The sequence below is a fragment of the Dufourea novaeangliae genome, unplaced genomic scaffold (genome assembly GCF_001272555.1).
Source record: "Dufourea novaeangliae isolate 0120121106 unplaced genomic scaffold, ASM127255v1 scaffold112, whole genome shotgun sequence".
Taxonomy (NCBI): Eukaryota; Metazoa; Arthropoda; class Insecta; order Hymenoptera; family Halictidae; genus Dufourea; species Dufourea novaeangliae.
Genome location: NW_015373993.1, coordinates 838,894 through 850,630, shown reverse-complemented (window position 1 = coordinate 850,630; position 11,737 = coordinate 838,894).

The window sequence follows — 11,737 nt, the reverse complement described above, 5'->3', positions numbered from 1 at the left end:
AACGATGAATAAGGTTTTCTTCCCGTAACACTGTCCCCTTGGTTTACCAGCTGGACATTCGTTTTTTTTTCTTGCGTACGTAAAGATTAATCGGATCAGGCCGACCGACCGATAAAGGCACGGTTCTCGAGCGAGACATCTGTTGCATCTCTACGTTGCACCGAGTCGGCCGGTGTGTTCGGTCTGCCAACGAGCACGGTAAATTCTAACGAGGTTTAGGGTTCGCTCGGAACACGGCCAGGTACCGTCGTTCCGTTACAGAGCTCATTTCAGGCGACGTCGCGGAACGATCGCCTTGGCAAATTGCGTTTCCAACGGCGAACGAACAGGGTCGCGACAAACGGCGGACCTTAATACGATGGACGAAGGGACGCAACACCTTTTCCGGGTAGCTTCGCCGATAACAGGCAAGTATTATCAGAATTCCCCAGCAAGACAGAAATAGCTCGTAGTCCGTTTACGAATTATCGTCGAGTTTATTCTACGTTGCATTTCATTCCACACCCAATATGTCCGATATATATTCTAACAATTGTTTTTAACAGTCCACCGACATCGCTTCAAACCCCAGCGTAAAGTTACCCGGAACTGCAGACAGGGGAGAGAATCAGCTTCGAACCGCAGCGTCGTTATTGCAGCATCGGCCGCGGTTAACAATAACAACCCCGGCGGTACAATGCAAATTCACGGAACGTTGTCCGCCGCGGTAACGATTAATTGTAATACGGTTCCACCGTTTGCATTAGAGCGACGGAACAATAAAGTCCACTGAAACTCGGTTCGATTCGGGGACACCGTGGAGGGAGGGATAGGAATGGGGGAAACAATTGGCTCCATGAGACCGGTCTCCTTCGGGAGGAGCAACGCGAGTGGACGACTTTCCAGCCGTAAACCCGCAGGATCTACGTGCACGTCCAATTAACGGTTGTACGGTCGACGTGAACGAGAGAGGTTCGAGGGTCAATCGTTATCGATAATAATGTTTCGCCTCGTGCAGCCTGCGCGCTGACACCGCTACCTATGTATCGATTACCGACGACGGAAAAGCAGAACCTGGAAAGGAACCTCATCCTCGCCTCGACGAATCTATTGCTGGTCCCTGAAATCGAACATCGACGGATCAAATTTTACTTCGAACCGGCTGGAGGCCTCGTCCCGGGAGAATTTATTTAGGACCTAGCCCGCCACTCGATATCGTTACAACGAAAGCTTGGACGATCGTTACACGGCCGGGAAACGAAAGATCTTTCATCCCTGGAATCCTTCGATCGATCCTCCGTGGATCAGCAATTTTCAGACATCGAACGAGAGTTTCGTTGTTTTGTCAGAAGGGATGAAGGGAATCGGTTTCTCGTCGAATAATCTTTTCACGAGGTAACGTTAGTTAGCCGAGAAATAAAATTCTCTGGTTCGAGCCCGGGGATCGTGTTTCCCTCCTAAAACAACTCGATCGGACGAATATCCACGCCGAATTCCTCCCCCGAGGCGGTGGATCGAATTTTCCTCGAGACGCGCTCGGGGATATTTGCTCGGGACCAATACACAGACAACCCGTTGAATATATAAAAGGGTATCGCGATGGCAGAATCTTCCACGAAGCTATCGTACCAGAGGTGATTCCACATCGTCGCGGACGACCACGATCCTGTATTTAGAGAATTATTAAAGTGGCTATCCGATTCTGCCCGCGGGTTACTCGTCTTCCCGAGATATACCAGCCCACAAGCGTTTACCTCGAACGAAATTCAATCTCGAATACGTTCTATCCTCGTGAATTTCCGAGGAAACGCGACCACGTACCGATTAAAGATCGAACCACCCTGATCTTGCTCGGAATTCGAGCTGGGGAGCTCTTCTCGTCGGTGCCGAGCCTTCGAACACTCATCGAGTATTTACTGTAGGTACTACGTTCGTTCCTCGTTCGCCTGTCTCTTTTTTCGCCGTGTTCCAAGCTGCTTTCGGGTAGATTGATACGTCCCGCGAGACCACCCGCCGCGAACACTGATTCCAGAGCTTCCCCTCGGTACAAATCGAATCGGACGGTCCGCGTGTGTCTCGCATACAGGAGCACGAAAACTGTCGCCGAGGTTTCAGCTCCGCGTGAGAACACTAGAAGTGATTTCGATAAGTCACTTCCGAAAATTCAACTCGAACGAACCCGTCCAGATCTCTACGGAACCAGACTGAGAATAAAAATGTTTCTCTTCGAAAGTGTCCTGGAGGATAGTGGCAGAGGAACGTCGGCTGTTTCGAACGAACCGAACCGGTTTCGTCCTTCGCGGACGAGGCTGCATTATTCAGCACTGTGTCTCTATGCGCGCTGAAAAGGCAGAGTCGTGCAGAAAAGGCGGGCGCCACGAGCTTTCAGCGGGGAAGCGTTCAAAGGGAGAACAACGAGAGTAAACCGCGTGGGGGAAGCAAGAAAGGAAGCGGAGACACTGGGAGTGTAAAGGGAAGCTAACGCGTAATTATCCCGCCGGATTATATGAAAATCAGCAAAAGCATCTTAATTGGGCTACGAAAATGTGGTTAACGCGTGTGAAAATAACCTTTCAAGGAGGAAGAAAGCTGCGTAGTGAAAAACACCTTCAATCGACAGGCAATCAGCTCTCCCTCCTCTCGCTTCTTTCTCGCGAGGATAGCTGGCATTTGAAGGTCAATTATACCATTGAAAACTTGTACTTTTATTTCAGAAATTATGAAATATGACACAGAACCGACGGTGTGTATCGTAATTTCTTAAGATTTTTCAGTTCCGATTCCCCATGTTTAACCCTGTTGCAATCTTCAGGTCTATTCCGACCCAATCACATATTTGATCCTTTAATACTACAATTTTACACATATTTTCGACTTACTCTGAACCTAGTCTCTTCAGAAATGATCTTAGATTTGCCATAATGTGCAAGCAAAATATTATTGGTCTGCGTCTTTCTTTCTTCCCACCGTTCTTCCGAATGTTCAGTTGGACAGAAACCCGTAACAGGGTTAAGTACAAATCGTGAAGCAAGGAATAGAGCTAAAGACCTGGAATTGGTTCCATCGGACAGAGCGTACAGTTCTTCTACAAGAATCACTTAAAACCTCCAAATCGATACCTCGACACACTAACCACCTTTTTGTAGTCCAGGTCACGTATACTATCCTCGGTATACATTATCTCCTGTTTCATTGTGGCAGAAGCCACGTGGCCGTGGAACAAGGGCGTTATTCCGTGGAATTCGTCTCGTTTTGATTCGAATTACATCACGCGCAGCCTGTCCTTTTGAAAGCCGGTCGAGGGAGTGGGCCACGATCGGCGAAATGTTTCGCGAGTGTTCCGGGCAATTCGCAAAGTGGTCGTATCGGCGAGACAGGCTCGCGACTCTGTTCGTACAGTTTATCGCGTTATGCAAATTCCGTTCCCTCCAGCTCCTCCCCACGGTGGAACTCGTTCGCCGATAGACCTCCCCTGTCGGCTGGATCCGATAGCCAGGGGAGGGTACGGTTTGTCACGCGAAAACTTCGGGATCGCGAAAAAACGAGCGACACTTCCTTTCAGGTCGCGAGCTATTTTTCCGAGTTTCATCGCGCTCCGAGAATTTCCACGCGTTACGCGGCCACTCGCGTGACAAAAGGGCCCTTCCCCTCGAGCCCGATTAAGTGCGTCCACGGAGATAAAATGCTTTGTTCCAGGGGGCTCACGCTCTCATGAAAATCGGCCACAATGTGCCGACTATGTCCAACCGGACACCAGGAAAACGACGATCTCTCTCGCGACACTAGACGCGATAACGACTGCTCGATAATCGCTCGGTTCTTCTCTGTGTTTTTCTTTCTGTCTCATTTTTATCCGCTTTTTTTATCTGTCGTTTAATTATAGCACCGCGACGGACGCGCGTGATTAATCTCGCAGTCGTGTACCGGTTATTATTACGGCGCTGGGCGGCATTTTTCCAAGCGGGATAGAGGCGTTTCGTGAGAAAAATACAACGACCGTGAACGATCTTCTTAATTACGATTATCAATCTCCTCGAGCCGGAACAATAATTGAATTTCCTACCAGCGCGGACGAGCAATCCACGATGTAATTTCCACGAATGGGCATCGCGTAGACGGTAACAAGATTTTTTTTCATTTTTCGCAGGAGTGAAACACCGTCCTGAAGCGTGTACGTCCCTCGAGCGATTACCATTGTCGTTTTTGTATCTGTGCATAAGCCCGGCTTCGTAACGCACGAGTGTATATACGAGATTCAAGTTGGAAATTCGCGGCGGATGAGAAATCGCTTCTGAATCAAGGGGACAGCGGCGATTAGTCGTGCACCAGCTGCTCGAACTGTTTCCCGGTGAAAAATGATCGCACCCTCTCTCTCTCGCTCGCGTTTTCTTTCCCCCGAGTTCACCGGTCTGTTGCACCGGCCAGCGCGAATATACAGACGTATAAAAACGAACAACAAAGAGTTTACGACCGTTCAATTCGACGTAGCTTTGCGTACGAACGTATTTACTGAAAGAATCAAGAGGTCGAAGAGCCTCGACGGTCGTTGGAGAAAGGAAAGACCGTTGGAAATTCGGAACCATGGGGCTCGATCAAAGAGTAATTAACCCAGAAACGTTTCACACATGTGACATATTGAATTGTCGAAATCCGAATCGAACCGCGAAATTCACGCTTAGAGACTTGTCCCTGTAAAGTTTCCCGAGAACGATCGTGTAGCAAGCTCGAACGAAGCTCGTTCGATCGCACTCCACGGAATCGAAGGTTCCGTTATAAATTTTTGAAATTTGCGATGGATTTAGAATGTTGTCCCTCGGGCTACGAGCCGTGGATTACAGGCAGAATAGAGAAGGTGTACGCTTCTAATGCACCGGCACCCCCACCGTCCGAGTCGCGTGCAACTTTTCAATTACCTGTTCCACCCGCGCGAAATATTACCGGTACCACAGACCCTCGGATCTTCCGTTGTTAACTATTGAATCGATTATCCCGATGTTGATGCACTCGATTGGATCGAGAACCTATAGATTGTTCTATTAAAATTCGAGAACTTCGAGGCTTTGGTGAATCTCGAAGTTTCTTTGGTTTCAAATTCAAAAGAGCCTTTAGGTTTCGTAACACAGCATACCTTCGTGTGCAGTAAAACGGTTAATGTGCAAAAAAAAAGTATATGTAATTGCTTTGCCGGTGAAATCGAGAATGGGTATAGTAAAAAGTTTTACTACTCACTGTTCATGTGTCGTACAATATAAAACGCGATTCGCAGTAATGAAACAATTAAAATTCATTTTTCGTTCTTCGAAATTGCAAACGGTCGCGTTATATAGGTACGTACCACTGTGAAATTGAACGACAGCAACGTTTGCAAGAGACGGGCGAATTATTAAATTCCACGAGCGATACAATCACGTTACAATCTGTTAGAATTAAGTGTTACTCTGATACCGTGCAACAACGGGGATCGATGCTTCAAGGTTATTCGTGTTTTTTGCAACGCCCGTATCCCGGGGGCTTAACTGTTCTCCGTGCGACGAACGGATACGCATCCCGATAAAACGGTCGTCCATGGGGAGGGATTAAAAACGCATCGATGACGCAGACTGGCTGTGCACACCGGATAAGAGGTGGAAAAACCGGTCACGATTTTTTCCCTTCTACTCCTCCGAAGACATTGTATATCGCTGGGAATGAATGAAAAAAAGTTAATGGAACGTGTCCAACGGAGAGAGAATCGATTGCACTGCTAAGGTAACAATAGCCAAGACGAGGCGATTTTTTACGAAAAAATAAATTCAATTCCGTGAAACAGAACTGAACAGATACGAATTATAAGTCAACTTCCTGATCTTGACGTTCATAGTAAACCAGCCTGTGAAATTTTCCCAATGTATGTCACACTGTTAACGTAGTGTTTAACTCCGTCACATCAAAAAAAAATTGGAAAAATATCGTATGTAATACAAATTTCTACGCAACTACGTCAGAGTGTTTAACACTAGAACTACCGACGATAAACGCATATTTGCTTCGATCGGTGGATAAACGTGAAAATCTTTGAAAATTAAGAAATTTAGAAATTGACTAATTTCTTCACTTTCATATCGTGATAAAAGGTGCGAAAGATCTGAGAAAATGTATTGTCATAACATTTTAATCGTCGTTGTAACAGTGTATCGACAAATCATTTTGACTTGCTTGGTAGTTCTAACGTTTAGAAAGGAATTACTTCAAGTTTGCGTTCGAAATCGACGAACTGATCTGCGCATTCTCCAAAGTACATATTTTCTTTCATCATCTAGCCTTGATGATCCCACGGAATATACGACGTCGTCTAATAGCGCGGAAAGTAGTCCACGTTCGTATGCTGAAACGCGATAGAACGTCGATGCGAGTTAAGAAGCTCCGTAAACGTCCTCGAACAAAACGGAGTCAAACGATAAGATCGGAATAAACGACATAGTCCCATAGACAAAATTCCGTGCAGTAACGTTTCGTAAAGGCGGAGTCGAGCTGATACACACGACGAAGCATACATTATTACGAATCCAATAAATTCATCGGCGAGCATTTCGGCAATTAACGTGACAGAAATTTAATCGCTGGTTGATCGGTTTCGATTTATTTTCCCGTAATAAATACCATAACGTGGGCGCACAAGCGTATAATTGAATTCGTAAGAATCATGGAAACTCGTTCCCTGCATCCGATAACATCACGGAGTTCAGCAAATAATTGTGTTAAATCGTGTTGTTTTTACTAATCGACCACGATTTCCAACGGTATATTAACACTAGTGAAATTATACGATACGAGCATCCATCGTTCGACGATTTAAATATTTCGAACAGTTCAATGCGACGCCAAGTGGCTGTGCAAAAACCGGCTGGAAGTTTTTTTCTCTTTTAATCAATCCGTGTTCGAAATATTATATATATCATAAATTCCTATCCAGCTTCCAGCGTTAAATTCAATCGGCCGCAATATGATTTCACAAGAAAAAAGAAAAAGGCAGCATCGCCCCGATTTACCAGGCGTTTAGAAAAAAAGAAAATTAATCCTCTCGAACGGAAACGCGTCGTTACCCCTTGATTATCGGCCGATCAAGCGGACAATTTTTTCTGGCACGTGGTCCTCTTGTTTTATTTAACTTGTCCAAATAACGGCCACCATCCGAACTGTGTTCCAGCAAATCGATTATTAATAAACTCTTCCGTCGTCCGTTTCGGGTACGGAGGGAAAAAAACGCATCTTGTGCGCGACCCAATCACGAGCGATCGATAATACCCTTATCCGTATTAAAAAATTCACTATTCGTGTGGAAAGCTCGCCGATAATTTAATCGCCGCGAATTGTTTATACATGCACGTATACATACGCTCTAACACGAAACAAATACGGCCGGATCACGCGAAGCGTACATTTTTGTCCCATTTTCCCGTCGCGATAGGCGTTTCCTGTCGCGTTTCTCAAACTCCGACCGCCGCGCCGCTGTGGATTAATGGGTCCATTAACATTTAATACCGGCCCGAGTGGAAATACACCGCGCGCCGCGATACGATTTCAGATTTATTGGTCGCATTCCTCGGCGGTGCCACGGGGACACTAGTCCCGCTTCGAATAAATCTCTCCGAAAAGAGCAAAAACGTCCCGCAGCCGAGGAATTCAGGCAGCTTGTGCGAAGAATGCAACGTTCCGCGATTTTTCTCTTTCTCTCTCTCTTGGTAGCTCTCTTTTTGTTTCCCTTGGAATGAATCGTCACACTTTCTCTAGAATTGCCATGCTGTTTGTCGCCGTCCACGATTTCGTCTTTCCTCGTGAGACGCAAATTCGATCGGTCGACCTTCATCGATGTCCTGAGAAAATATTCACCCGCGCGGACGACTAACGGTCTCATTTATATTTCCAGTTCGTTCTGCGCGCCAGCCCGTACGTGCCACCCCCAGGCTATTCTATCCCCTGCGTTCAATTCCCGCCGAATCTATCCGGCATTTTCGAGAATGTTTTTCGCGAGTTCTCAGTCAATATTGTTGGATAAATTCGCAAATGATACTCCGTGATGCCTGGGAATCAATATCTCTGACTTGTTTTCATTTGTATTTAATATTACTAGTAATAATAATCATTTATTTACGGGTCTACCATCATCGTTGTATACCTTTGGTGATATATGTATATCCCAGATGGACGAACAATATTCTAAATACGCTAGCACTAGTGTTGTATAAATCTTTAGTTCCCAAATCTCTTTTAGGCGTAGATTATACAACACATTGTTACCTACAATTGACTGATTATAACTGAATTGTATACTAAAGGGTTTTATACCCGTATATCAATAAATAAATAAATAAATAATATTATCCGTGCTTCGAATTCGAGGAGATCTCCAATTACGATCGAGTCCTCGATAAGTTCTTCCGTGATCGCGAGTTACAACCGACGATCGACTTCCGGTCGACGATTCACCGAGAGTCACGACCACCCTTCAACTCCGTTTAACGGTTACAGTTATCCATTCCTTAAACTTGTTTGCCCAACGACGAAATACGAGCTTCCCTTAAATTCACAGACCGATTTGACGATCTTGTCGACGGTAACGGTAACTCCGTGACAATCTTCCGAAGGTCAAGCTAAACTGTTAAAGGTGGACATTTCAACCATAATTGCTTAACCATAAACGCTTGGAAAAGTTCCAAGCGTCGCAGTGCGGGCCGACCTGACGAAATTCCGTCGTTGCGTCGGAATTTGCTATTCAGCCCGCGATCCCGTCATTGTTTGCTTCGCTGAGTGGATTTCGCCGCGGTGGGTCGTTTGTCTTTAGCCGCCGCTACCCTCTAGACCGGTCCATCCACGAGCCGTCGTAATATTCCAGTTTCAACTCACGACTACGGTTTACATTTCCAGCTACCCTCGCGACCTCGATCCTGCTCAGCCCTGTGTTCGACGTGTGTTCTTTTTGCGCGGGGACAGACGGCGAAGTTAGCGAATCGAGCGTGGAAATTGAAATCGAGCGTGGCGCGTGCTGGGATTCCAGCGAGCAAACGAGATAGAGAGCGAGAGACCTGGGCGTCACGCCCCCGGAAAAATGGATTATGGAAAGCAGACGTTAAGATTCATGTTTCCGCGGATAAAAGTTTAACGGGCAGGCAGGAAAACGAATTAAAGTGAACCGACGCGCCCCGTAATCGCGGAGGGGGCACGCGCGTGGCTGTCGTTCGAAGGACGAATTTAGAAAATTACTTTTCAGTCATTCCTTTATGACACGCCCCCGCGAAAGGGGGAGGGGGGAAGAAAACACTCTCCGAAGTGCCTTAATTTTCCGTTTCGTGGGGGCATTAAAGTCTCCCTGAATGTACGCGCGGGGGTGGTTGGGAGCGGTGTATACAAACATTAAAGCATAAGGCGACGGTGACCTGGGTCGAGCCAGTTAAGCGGGTAGAATGATTTTGTAATCTAGACCTACGGTCGCGCCGCGTAACTCAATTTTCCCCCGTACCCAAATGGGATTACAGGCTGCAATTAAGTCTTATTCAGTGGGCGGTACGTTCTGTTACGCGTTAGCGGACCACCGTCGTTGATTTCGATAATTTCGGACCGCCTAATGCTGCGAGGTCCGCTGCATACGTTCGTTAGGAAGTTTCGAATGTATATAGGAATAATACTTGGATTGAAATTCGTGGGTCGTTATGATAATAACGTATTCAAAATTAAACTCTGGAAGTAGAACGCACCAAATTGTAATCTAGTTATTCGTATATATTCTTCGCACACCTATTTTCGTAGATCTGTCACTTCTGTAATGTTTTGTAATTCAATGGGCTTTTGTCCCGTGGAAATAAATTAATTCTCCTCACGGGGAACAATTTCAGAAGCATCAATTCGATCGACGCTTCTTTTGAAATGTCCAAAAGTACGCGGGCCATTGTTTCATTTCGACTGAATTTGTGATCCCACGTTCGCGTACCGGGAAATGAAAAAAAAAAAAAAAGACGAAACGACGAAACTGTGATTTTCACGCCACAAGTTTCGTCCAGCCGTGAAAAATCATCCGTACGTGCGCACAGCCGTTGGTCATCGTTTTAATTGTATTTCATGGCCGTGGCGACAGTATCGCGGATGCCATTTCAAAATTTCACAGGTCGCCGCCCTTAACGAGCTCGACTGGCGCCGCGGCTTTTGGCTCGTTAAAATATGATTTTTTTGTTTCTCCATTCTTTCATCCCTCCCTATCTCGGCGACAAATAGCGCGGAAGAGGAGGCCGCGTCGTCGCGCCAAGAATAAAGAGGCGTGCGCTCGAGCTGACCCGTTAATGATACCTGAAATTTATGCGTCCTGGCGTGACCGTTCGCGTATTTATCTCTGCGACAGCGACGGCTGCGTTATCGTGGTTTAACCTAAATACCCGGTGATCAGTGTCACGCGTGTGTCAACCGGCGAACGTCGAGGCGAGTACAGGTGCGCGTCACGGTTTACGCAACGTTTGTTCGGTCTTTAGAGTCCACATGCTCGTCCATCAACGAATCTTGTGGCGGTTGGTGACACTGTGCCGAGTAGATCTGGACGCTGGGATCTCCAGGAGACTTCGCAGAACCCCGGATATTCTGCTAGAATCTGGATTTAGTAAATCCTGCCAGGTATATATACGTCGTACGATTTCACTTTTCTGGTACACGCAGAATTTACACGTACGTGGAACTGATTACTGGTCCAAATACCCTCGATATCGATCGATCGTTCGGCCGAAAGTAATTCTCCTCGAAGCACCCCATAGGGGATGTAATTTCCTAATTCACTTAACAACCCCTATAAAATTTCCGTCGGATTACAAGAGCAGATATAGCGGAAGACTTGCCAAAAAATCCGAGCGAGATAGGAAAGGGAACAGGAGATTCGAGCAGTGGTATAGGGGTGTACGAAGACAGACAAGTAGCGTAAGTGTACGAATAGAGCGACCTCTTTCTTTCTATCTGAGGAGGATTTGTCATTTAGTATCGGGGAGCTACTACGGTCTTTAAAGTCTCTCTGATTAGAATTTCTCGATATCCAAGTGTCCGACATACGAATTCGGTTTCTTTTTATCCGTATCAATGGACTCCTGGGATTTTCACGGAATCGAACACGTCGGAAACCATGCTCTTTGTGCGTGATCGTTGCTCCGTCCAGACAGGTTCGTGGTAATAGACTGGTATATACATCGCAACGGATCTTGTTTCTGACCGTTAATTATGATGTCCCGTCGAATCGTCCTCAAACTCGCATGTTTACAATACCCGGTGTCACAATATCACGTGTCAACACTCATAGAACGGACCATCAAAAGCCATCTTCGATGATACGGATAAAGAACGAGATGATCCGTCCGTCGCTTTTACGGGCTCGATCAGGGTCGTCTATCAATTCAATGTCTCTGAAATCCGTCGGTATTACGTCGTCTTTCACGGGCCAGAAGAAAACATCGAATTACTCGCGGTGAAAAGGAACCTCCTTCCAGAACGTCGATGGGCGAATGGAAAAGGAGGTGAAACGGTATTTACTATCGCGTCGAATCCTGTCACGGGATCTACATTCCCGTGGAATCGAGAAAACACCAAGCTCCTACGATTTATCAGTGTCGCAAGAACGAAGGATCTGGGCGAGGGCAATACGACAAGTCTATTGGATCACGCTTTATAAATCGAAGGGCTCCGAAGAAGAAGCGAGATTCCTTCTATGGACGCGGGACCAGAAACATTTCGTCCGATCCGCCGGACTCCGGGG